Raw genomic sequence first — 12214 nt, forward strand, 5'->3', positions numbered from 1 at the left:
CCAAGATGGCATGATGTGACCAGGACCCGTCAAACATCTTTCAAATTGATATCAAACACCTTCATACCCGCCCTGGTTTTAATGCCATCATTTCCCATCTACAAGCAGGGCAGGTGTTCAATATGTTTGTTGCAGGGCGGTGTGGAGTTTTCACACAGCGTGGATGGCACAAGTTGAGTAAGTGTTTTTTCCCATTTATTTGCTGAAAACATACATCAAAAATGTATTTTCCATCAGCGCAACAAAGGGATAGTTGAGCTTCGACTCACAGAACAAAAATGGTTGGTTTTGGGGGGGTAAAGTCTGAGATGCATAGATCTAAAGATAAGTGTGGTGAAAAAAACATATTCAGCAGACACATCCATTCTGGTAGGCAGTTAAAACAGTTGTTGTGTATTGCGCAAAGATTGAATCGAAGCAGCTGGACTCTTCTTGTTTGTAAAAGACGTTTCACCTTCAATCCAAAAAGTTTCTTCAGAGAGGCCCTCTCTAAAGACCTATAGTCCTCTTATAACAGTGTCCGAACATCTCACAAATACCGTCTCACTCCACAAGACGAGTGGCCACTATTGAGACTAATGAGCTACCAGACAGGCCAACGTCCAACCACACCCGGCAACAACCACAACAACAACTTTCTGACCACCCCCGGGGGAAACACAAAAGAGAGACATTAAAAGTGGAGCGTTCCATCCTTCCCTCACTCGTGAACAAGACCCCGAGGTACTTAAACTCCCCCTCTTGGCGTACGATCTCATCCCCGACCCGGAGATGGACCTCCATCCTTTTCCGGGCGAGAACCATGGACTTGGACTTGGAGGTGCTAAAAGCAAACTCTGCCTCGGTCCATTACGGTGAAGAAGGATCTGAGCCGAAAGGCAAAGCTCTCAATTTACCAGTCGATCTACGTTCCTACCCTCACCTGTGGTCATGAGCTTTGGGTAGTGACTGAAAGGACAAAATCATAGGTACAAGCAGCCGAAATTAGGCTCTCCCTTAGAGATAAGGTGAGAAGCACTGTCATCCGGTAGAAACTCGGAGTAGAACTGCTGATCCTCTGAAACGCGAAAATAGTTTGCAGTTTGGACGTGAAAACGTTTCCGTGTGGACAGCCCCTAAGACAACATGAACAGTCCAGTTCTGATCGAGTCAATGATCTGCATGAATGCTTTCCACGTTTTTGCTATGCTTCTCTATGAAGAACAGTAGCTCTCCACATGTTCAGTGGTTATGAACGGTTTGGACAGTCCTGCCATAACCGACAGATGAACAAACAAAAGACCACAGTAAATGCTTTTTCCTGTCCATCATACATCCTCTATTGTTGTCACCCCCTACCCTCAAACAGGCAATACTCCGACTCTCTGTCACACTCTTTCTGTCTCCCTGACAATTGCGTTATTTGGCCTTATCGAGAAATATGAAACTCCGCGGCGCGACGTCTCAGTGTCGAGCCAAGCAGATATGCCAATTCATTTCGCAGCCGGCGATTTGACAAGCTCGACTGCTCCTCTTGAAAGACGTCATTCAAGCGCACAACCCACCGCTGCCGATCCAACTCCCATCCTCTTTCTCCCCCTTCACTTTCTCCTTTCCCCTCCCTCCTTTATCCCACCTTCCCCATCCCATCTACCGCTCTTCTCTCTATTCCGTAGAGCGTCGCCTCTTAAGATTGACAGGGGCTCTCGACCTGCCACAAAAAAAGCCTGAAAAGAACAACCTTAAAAAAACAGCCCTTCAAATATCCCTTCCTTTATCACAAGCATTCATAAGAAAAAAAAATATCTGAAGTCTTGAAAATATCAAATGATTGGGTAGCAGAGGATGATAGCATTGTGGATATTAGGGCTGAAGAAGCAGAAAAGGCACATGGACAGGGATTGGAAAAGACAGAAAACAAGAAGAGAGAGAGCAGGAGACGAGATTGGGGCCCCGAGCAGCGAGTGTTTGAGGGGATGACACAGCCGCTAATACAAGTGTTTAAATATTTGATGCAGCGAGGGAAAAAGCGGGATCGTCTCGCCACAGAATTGAGTGTCAAGATGAGAATCTATTTCAGAGAAAATGTGTGTGTTTGTGTGTGTGTGTGTGTGTGTAAATACCAGGCAGACATGACACTGTGGGGAAGCAGAGGAAAGCCTTGTGCCTGTTGTCTCCTCACCACACCACCTTTACTTTCACTGAAATGTTTTTTGGTTGTACAGTAATCCCTCCTTTATTGCAGTTAATTGGTTCCAGATCCGACTGTCACAAGTGAATTTGCACAAAGTGGGAGTCCTTATTTAAAATTATACAACCTCTTTACAAGCTCCTAAATACGGTTTTTAACATTATTAGAGCCCTCTATACATGAAATAGCATGCCTATAGTCACCTTTGCACTCCTATTACCCAATATAGTAGACATAATAAGAGAAAATAAGACACCCATCCATCCATCTTACATACCTCTTTAAAGGTTACTTGTCTGATTACCTGCGCCATTCTCTTCAACCAAATTTCCAATTAAATATCATGAGTGTGCAGTGCAACTTTTAAGGTCAAACGCAATCTGTTTTGGGACGTGGGGTGCCTTCTGATTTTATTGTATTTTTAAAAAAATTTTAAACACAAAAAATGGAAATAGAAATACAGTCATCCTTCGTTTATCTCAGTGAATTGGTTCCAGAGCAAACCGTGATAAGTGAATTCCCCCAAAGTAGGATATATCAAATATTTATATTATTTATAAATCAAATATTTTCATAGTTGGAGCATATAAAACCTGTTTACTACCTTCCAAATACATTTTTTTTTTACATTATTAGAGCCCTCTATACATGACAAAAACACTCCTGTAGTCACCTTTACACTCCTATTACCCAATATAGTAGACATAATAAAAGAAAATAAGACATAATAAGACATAATAAAGACTCACACATGTTAGTATTGGGAGTTTTTTGTTATTCCTTTTTTAACTTCCAGTTTCTGTACAGTACTCCATGCAGTGGCTATTGTCTCATTAATGTAACATTACTGACACCTAGTGGCCAGTGCGGAATACTACATATCATTGCATCTTTGAATGTGTCTTCTGAATGACTTACATTTGCATTTTATCTAATTTCGTCATTTTTATGCTTAAAAATTCCCAATTTAATCCAAAGATACATATAATGTGCTAAAATATGCAGAATATGCAGTAGGCTGTATTCAACCACAAAAATGCAATGATTAATTAATGAATATATTTTTGAAAAGCCGTGAGTGTGAAGTGGCGAGGGATTACTGTACATGGGGATTATCTTTCATAAGAAGGGTTTGCAATAAACAAAAAGAGTGCAATGTTGATATCAAAATAGACGTTTATTAAAAAACGACACTGTATTGCGTGTCTTCCCCAACAAAGTGGACATAGGGACGCTTACTGTACCAGTAGAGACACATTATTGTTACTGCTAGTAATATGAGTCGTAGTAGTCGTAGTTTTTGCATTTTTATCATTACCCTATCTACCTACTATTATAATTAGAATATCCCACAAGGAAAAATTCACTTTTCACAGCTGACAGAGAGCCAGCTTTACATGCCCCATCACCTGTCTTCTACCACCAAACAGCCATTGTTTATTCATTCATTCATTTCTGCTATAGCGGGGGACAACTTTAGAAGAGACAGTAAAAGAAAATATATTTAATAACTTCAAGATGATATACAGTAATACCAGGACGTTTTGTGGTCTTTGGACTGCAATAAATTCAATTAAGAGACAAACATTTTTTGCTACCAGAACTTCTCAAGTTCTCAATCTCACGTGTATGTGATTGAAGACCACAGTGAAACCCACACAATATACCGCTGTGTGTGTGTGCGTGTGTGTGTGTGTGTGTGAGCTGTCTAGACGGCTGAGTGACACTTTAACCTGTGTGTAATGAGGCCATGGTGGAACACTGTTAGGGAATAAAGCTTGTTACTTTCCTTCCAAACACACTCAAACACACAAAAACATGCATCTCCATAGACAACACAGAAGGAACACACATTTCATCCAAACAAGCCTTAACTAACACCGGGCGAAGGTTGACCAACACCATTGACTCCAATTTCATCAGGCTATTGGAGATCACATTTGAGTCTACTTGTTTTCTTTCCTCGTCTTTTGTTTGGGTGACAAAATAACCACTGATATGTTTTGACAGCGTAATTGCAAACACATAGAAAACAAAGCAAAAGTCTTCTTAAAGTTTCCCCACATCTCCGATGCACTTCAAAGGCAAGCCTTCCCAAAGTCATCAGCCCTTAAAAGACGGATTTTCTGTGAACAGCGCCAACCCGTACATTTTCCAGCTTCTGAGGTAGGACCAGGAGCATAACAGAGGCTGGACGGCTCGTGTGTGAAAGCATAACCCGCAATGCAGGGACAAAGGGTGAAGTTTAACATCAAAGTTTCACCTCTTGGTGGCAGGAAGGTTCAATAAAGTCATTTATTAAGACAAAGTACCAAAATAACAAAGGGACAGCTATGGGCTAACAAACTCACCATGGGAGGTGGAAATAGGAGTGTGCCTGAGCAGGAGAATGATGCCAGGGAGGTCACAAAGATGCAACGGAATGCATCCAACAGTAGCAAGAGTCACAGGAAAAAAGTACAGCAAAACAAATGCGGACAGTTGGAGGGTACATGGGAGTTTGCCCAACCAGTGTCCATGTGCTTTGTAGCATTGGAAAAGGCATTCGACCGTGTGCTTTGCAGTGTCCTGTGGGGGTCCTCCAGGAATACACACTCCTTGTACACCTGGAGTAGGAGCCTGGTTCGTATTGTCAGCAGTAAGTTGACCCTGTTTCTGGTAAATGTTGGCCTCCGTCAAGGCTGCCCTTTGTCACCCATTCTGTTCATAATTTTCAGACAGAATTTCTACGTGCAGCCAAAGCGTCAAGGGATTCCAGTTCGGGGGCCTTAGGATCTGGTCTCTGCTATTTGCAGACGACGTGATCCTGATGGCCTCATCAGGCTGTGACCTTCAGTGTTTACTGGGGCGGTTTGCAGCTGAGTGTGAAGCTTTTGGGATGAGTCTAAGCACCTCCAAATCCAAGGCCATAGTTCTCAGTCGGAAAAGGGTGGCTTGCACCCTCCAAGTTGGAAGTGAGGTCTTGCCCCAGGTGGAGGAGTTCAAGTATCTCGGGGGTCTTGTTCACGAGTGGAAGCTTGGAACATGAGGTCGACAGGCGGATTGACGCAGCATCTGCAGTAATGCGGTCGCTGTACCGGACCGTCTTGGTGAAGAGAGAGCTGAGCTGGAAGACAAAACTCCCAATTTAACGATCCATCTATGTTCCCACCCTCACCTATGGTCATGAGCTTTGGGTCGTGACCGAAAGAACAAGGTCGTGGATAAAAGCAGCTGAAATTAGTTTCCTCCGGAGGGTGGCTGGATGCACCTCATCCCGGAGGGGCTCAGAGTAGAGCTGCTGCCCTTTCACACCCAGAGGAGCCATGAGGTGTCTTGGGCATCTAGTCCGGATTCCTCCCTGGTGAGGTGTTCCGGGCATGTCCAGCTGGGAGAAGGCAGACCTGGGACACGCTGGAGGGATTATGTCTCACAGCTGGCCTGAGAACGTCTGGGTGGCCCGTGGTCAGAGAGAGAGAATGCTGGACTTCCCTATTGAGACTGCTTCCCCGTGACCCGGACCGGATAAAGGATAGATGGATGGAAGGACGGATGGATGGATAAAGTGTCAGAAAATGAATTAATGATTAGAATTTAATGTAATTTAATTTTTATTGCAATTGCTTATCTCTTGACAGTCAAACCGACTATGACAATATTTTGCATACATATATTATCTTTTTTAATTTCATATATTGATAGCTTTCAAACTATTGGTTAAAAATGTCAGAAAAGCCCAAAATTCATTCATGATCATCACCAACAGTTCATTAGATTTTTCAGCGATTTGATGTTTTATCCGGAAATAACACAAAAACATTTTAAAATGTTATTCATATGTATGTTTCTTTATTTCTTATACTTATTTGATTTTATTTATTTTTATTCGTAGTTGTTTAGAGTGCTCTGTATTATATATTATTGCATTATATGCATTTGTTTTGTATACCTAATTTCCAGCCCATTCAACACATAAAAAAGTGTTTCTTTAACACATTTGGCCAGGCTCTGAATCATTTTGGCCATCATATGATATAAAAGTAGTAAGTAATAAGGAGTGAAAAGTAAATCAATAATGTGGTCGCATTGTTTTTTGTTTCTTCTCAGGTTTACTTCACTCCGGCTTGGCATTAAAAAAACAAAAAAACAGGCTCTTGTATGTGACAGTGCGAAACAGCTGGACGAATCACACATTTTCATGCATACTGCAATGATGCTGGCAGAGAGTACGGTGCACAAGGTGTGTGTGTGTGTGTGTGTGTGTGTGTGTGTGTGTGTGTGTGTCGTATCCAGATCAGACACACTGTAGCATTCCTCCAGCCCTTTAAAACACACACACACACACACATACTTACAACCATGCAAACACTTACACATGCACGCACTGTCACCCATCAAACCCCCTCGCCTTCTCTGTCGCACACACACACAACCCCCCCAGACCCCCACTAGACAGCGATTCTATGTTCTATGTCGCCACCCTGTCTTGTCACATTTCCTCCATGTCTGCCACACCGTCTCTCGCTCCCCGTCCTCCTCTTCCATGCGCCGTCTTCCCTCTTTTGTACTCCCTCTGTCCCCCTATCTACTCTCTCTTCCCCCATCCCTCCATCCAATCAATAACTGCTGCCACTTCCTTCCACGGCTCAGGAAAAAAACAATTAAAAGCCATCGATCCCGGCTCACGCGCTCACAAGTGGACGTACATCAATAGGCGCAGACACGCGCTCAAAACGCACATGCACACACACACACACACACACACACACACATAAACATACACACGCTCCAGCATGAATATGCAAGTGGGTCTCCTTGACCTTCAAAGACAGAGGAGAGCCAGGTGACTTCATTCTTCATGGGACTGATACTGGATACATCATCATCACACACACACACAGTCTCTTATTGACAGGAAGAGGCCTAAATTTGAGACAAACATGCAAACTTAAGAGTGTGTGAAGTGGGTTTTGCACATATAGCACCACGCAAAAGGCATATATATGTATGTGTTTGCCTCATTTGTTGGAGTCAGTAGTCCTTCTTTACGGAAGATGAAGAGAGATGGGCCGTGCAGCTTTGATTCCAGGATTGCATGTGAACGGCTCCACTGACGCCACATTACACCACCAGTGCAGCAGAGTGACTTATATTCATGTTATATCGTGCCTAGCTTGAGTCCCACAACAGGGTCAGAGGCACTTGAACTTGCTTAAAGGAACACGCTCTTTAACTGGCCAAGCAACAGCCAACACTGAAGTCGCAGTGAGCTGGTTACACAGGGGGGGTCACTGGGCAGAACACTGACTGCAACCACGGACACAAAAATGACAGCACAGCATGGAACAAGCAGGTAAACATCGTATTCCTCAGTCATCCGGCTCGTGGTAAGCCGCAAAGGTAAAATCGGGGCAAGTGGACTCTTCTTGTTACACCTTTCATCCAAAGGCTTCTTCACCTCTAAAGGGCCGCCCTAAACAGAGCAGGGTCGTCTGTCATATGCTTACAACAGGGGTGTCCAAACCTTTTCCATCGAGGGCCACGCACAGAAAATCAAAGAATGCACTTTGATCATTTTTGGTATGTTTTTATTTTGTAAAAAGGATTTAAAAAAAACAAAAAACTTTATATATATTATATATATAAGACAAACCTTTGTTTTTTTTAGTATTAACATTTCAGCTTCTTCTCCTTGCATTTTGCCTTTTTGCTCAATATTTCCCATGTTTGCTGTGTTGTTTTTGTTAAATTTTATTTGTACAATGTGCCGTGGGCCACTAAAAAAAACAAGCTCCCGTGCCACGCTTTGGACACGCCTGGCTCACAACAATGTCCTGACGTCTCTCCCCCAAAGATTGCCTCATTCTAAAGGAAGAGTGGTCAGAGAGAGACTCGCTCAGAGGCACTTCAAGAGGCTCCTAGGCTGAACTCGCAGTGCGCTTGTCACACAGTGAAATGAACAGAGGTGGTCACTAAACAGAACATTAACTACAATCACGGCACAAACACTGCGCTGCGTCTGTGTCAATTCTCAGTCATCCACGTCGTGGTCATCAGCAAAGGTAAAATCGGCGTAACTGGACTCTTCTTGTTTGGCGAAGACGTTTCACCTTTGGTCCAAAAGGCTTCTTCAGCTCTAAAATTTGGATGCATCGATGTCTGACTAGAAAAGCCCATCTTCAACAAAGGGGGAGGTTTGCGCCGTCACCTATCATCTGCTTACAACGTCCTGACGTCTCTCCCCCCAAAGATTGTCTCATTCTATGGGAAGAGTGAACTCACTCAGAGGCAATTGAGCTTGCTTAAAGGAGGATGCTCTTTAACTGGACACACAATCGCCAACACTGAACTTGCAGTGAGCTTGTCCCAGGGGTTTCACTAGACTGAACATGAACTACAATCACGGCACAAACGCTGTGCTGTTTTCGCGTCAACTCTCAGTCATCCCCTCTCGGCATCCGTCATTCTCGGAAGACTACGGGTCTGAGCCTTGAGCTGGGATGGCGGGATTACAACAACTTTGTTTGATACGTGAGTGACAGTCACTGTTGCAGATGTAGGTGCTTGGTTTTGTTGTCTTTTCCAGTGCATTTTTTCGAGCCAGTCGTTTTTCGTCTTTCGTCCTCAACCCTTCTTAGCCCGTTTTTCAGCTCATGACTCCCTGCAAAGATTGTCTCATTCTACGGGAAGAGTGGCCAAAGAGTGACTCACTCAGAGGCACTTCAGCTTGTTTAAAGGAAGAGCCTCTTTAATTAAGCGATAGACAACACTGGAACTCACACGGTGAAATGAACAGGGCGGTCAGTAGACAGAGCACTAACTACAAACACCAACACAAAACATGGGACGGGTCAGTCAACACAAATAGGGCAACTACTACGATGGGGAATAATGAACAACAAATACATTACCTCTAAACACGTAACTTCAGCAACATTTTAGAAAACTAGTGCCAAGATTTAACTGGTTTGTTTCCCCAAAGGGGGTAAAATGGTGGAGTTGGCTATTATCAATCTGCTAAATCCATTTGGCTTTGTCCAGACGGTTTTGTGGTTTGACGGGTGAAGAAATGGTCAGGAAGAGGAGGGTAGACGGATAAATGGTTGCAACAAGGAGAGGAGTGAGGGATGAAGAGAAATGAAAGAAGTGGAGACGGAAGAAAGAAAGAGCAATGGCCGTGGGAGAGAGAGGGCGCGAGGGAGAGTAATAGAGAGGGACAGTGGTCACACTCCGGCTGTTGCTCAATGAGGGAGTGGTCTGTAATGCCACTTCTAATCTGTGTCCACTCAGCCCTGACACACACTCATGCACACACGGCCACACCACATCTGCAGAGCCGAGAAGCCACATGAAAAATACTCACACCTCTCGGCCGCCGATTGAAAACTGGGGTTGGAAATGAAATTCTTTTGTTGTTGGAATGTTTTATCATGGGTGCGTTTCACGTTTTGGCTGGCTGTCACTGCAGGCAGGTGTTCCTCAGGGTCCAGTGGTTTTTCTTTTGGTTTGGAAGGTTTGATAAATAACAAGTGTGTAGGACACAGGGAAGGTGAGAGGGTGATAGAGAGAGCAAGAGAAAAGGACTTAGAATAAGAAACTCTGACAAATGATTGGAAGGTGATGGAGTGACTTCAATCTTTCACACCTGAAGAATCGACTGTTGGGCTGGTTGTTGGATTCATCGGGGCCCTTCGCCAGCTTAGTTGTCTGCACAACAATAGGCGGCAAGCTAAAACAACATGCACTAGACTGACATCCATCCGTCAGTCGCAGTTTGCATGCAGACAAACACCAATTCAAAGCCACATTCACACCAATCTACAGCCTCCAATTACCCTAACATGCATGTTTTGGGAACGGAAGCCAGATACCTGGAGACAACACACACAAACAGGGAGAACATACAATCTCCACACTAAGATGATCCATTGGAGAGCCGAACCTGAACTGTGAGGCTGACGTACTCACAACGAGGCTGCTGTGAGCCCCGAAGATTGATATTTTACAATCAACACTTGATTGGGACCAATGCGGTCTGTAGTGCAAGAGCATGCTTGGTGGAAACTCGGTGCAACACAACTCACGAAACATATTTTTATAGATGCTGTAAGCCGCAACGTGCGTGGTTTTGCTTCATCATAAAAACCTAAATTGTCATGACAGTAAGTTACGGGGCAGTCGTCGGAATGCCACATTATATGAACCTCTGGAGAAATGGACCTGGGATTTGAACTTGAAATGGAGCGTGTACAGACGTACACATTTACTATCCACTGAAAATGACTCAATGCACAGCCATTATTGTCTAAAAAGCAGGAAACACAAGTGACTCCCCAATAGTGAGTGACCGATAATCGGTCATCGGCGCCAATATTCAGCATTTTGACACATACCGGCGTCAGCCTTTTTAAAGGGACTTATTATACTACAGCTACACACAATAACCCACACAGAAAGCTTTCTAGATGTTCCAGACTCTGCACTTCTTCCTGCAGTGTTTCCTTGGGCTTCCTGCCTCCCACCCAAACGGTTTGTGTAATTTACTCCACCCCCCGCCCTCCTCAAGATATGCATCCCACCGAGCCCACTCCGCTGTGATTGGTCACACTCCCAAGCGCTCCCAAAAGCTTCCGGACAGCTGCTGAACCTCTTTTGTCCGATTACTTACACAAAATAAACACAGTTAGGACATTGATAAATTGTTACTTACAGCTTGCTCTTCTGACTCTTCAACACGACAAAGTAACGTTGGAAAGGTGCCGGACTTCAGTAACAGTTTGACGGATAGTCCAGCTTCGTATTGGCCCACGTTCAAAAAACAGTCCCGTGTGAAGCGCCGTTGACAGAAATATTTTTATTTTGCTGGCCGGAAATCAGCAACTCCAACCACTTCTGCCTGATGCTTACCTCGTTAGGCACAACATTTCCTGGGAGCCATACTAACACAGTAAACAGAGCAGAGCGGGGGTGCTTTGCTTGCTGATATAAGAACGTCAGGGTTGCATTGACATCAGTGGAACTGAAAACCGACCAGTAAATTGAGAGCTTTGCCTTTCGTCTCATCTCCCTCTGCACTACAACGGACCATTGCAGAGTCCGCATCACTGCAGACACCGCACCAATTGGCCTTCCAATCTCACGTTCCCTCACTCGTGGACAAGACTCCAAGGTGCTCTAACCCCTCCACTTGGGGCAGGATCTCATCCCCAGCCCGGAGATGGCACTCCACCCTTTTTTGGGCGAGAAACATGGACTCACACTTGGAAGTGCTGAGAACTCCAGAGATTCTACTATTTGATTCACTTGGTATCACTTTCTGTGTCCGATGCGTTGACTCATGTATCATGTTATGGACACAATACTACAGTCAAAGCTAAAGGTGGTCGAACAAAATATTAGATCTTTCTTTGGCCGGGAAATACGACTAGAGAGCAGGCAGAGACCAGAACTCCTGAACTGTTCACAAATCGAACTACATTAAAGCTGCGATTCATGTTGAACGGGCTTCGCTCCCCCAAGTAAATCGGAGTTCATGCAAGTAAGTAACATTTTTGTTTAACATTTCCTGTCGCCACCGACACGGTGACTAATTCAGAAAGTGACCTACGCGTAGCTTCAGGGAGTCATCTTCATCATGCGTACCAATTATGACAACGGTCCATTTTTGCGGTGAATCCTCATACTGACCGTTAAAGTTTGTCGCCATGCCCCGCCCACATCTTGTGGCGCAGGCTAAAATGTTTTTCTAATTGTTATTGTCCATCTTTCTAGTATCCATGGGTTTTATTTGGGCTCATTTGCCCAAAGTCCCGAAGAGGAATTGGCCAAAATACAGCCCCTTATTTGACCAGTCTACACCAAAATGGCTGACTTCCAAAAATGACTGTCGCTAAGCTAAAATATGTCTTCTGATTGCCACTTTAATTCCTTTCACCCCTTCTATGAAACACCTCAAAATCACTCCACACATGAAAACGTAAAGAACGATCACTCAATATCAAGGTCAACTATTAATAACATTTACTTGTTGATTACCGTCATGATCAGCAGCCCACCTCCGGGCCT

The sequence above is a fragment of the Dunckerocampus dactyliophorus genome, chromosome 2 (genome assembly GCF_027744805.1).
Source record: "Dunckerocampus dactyliophorus isolate RoL2022-P2 chromosome 2, RoL_Ddac_1.1, whole genome shotgun sequence".
Lineage (NCBI taxonomy): Eukaryota > Metazoa > Chordata > Actinopteri > Syngnathiformes > Syngnathidae > Dunckerocampus > Dunckerocampus dactyliophorus.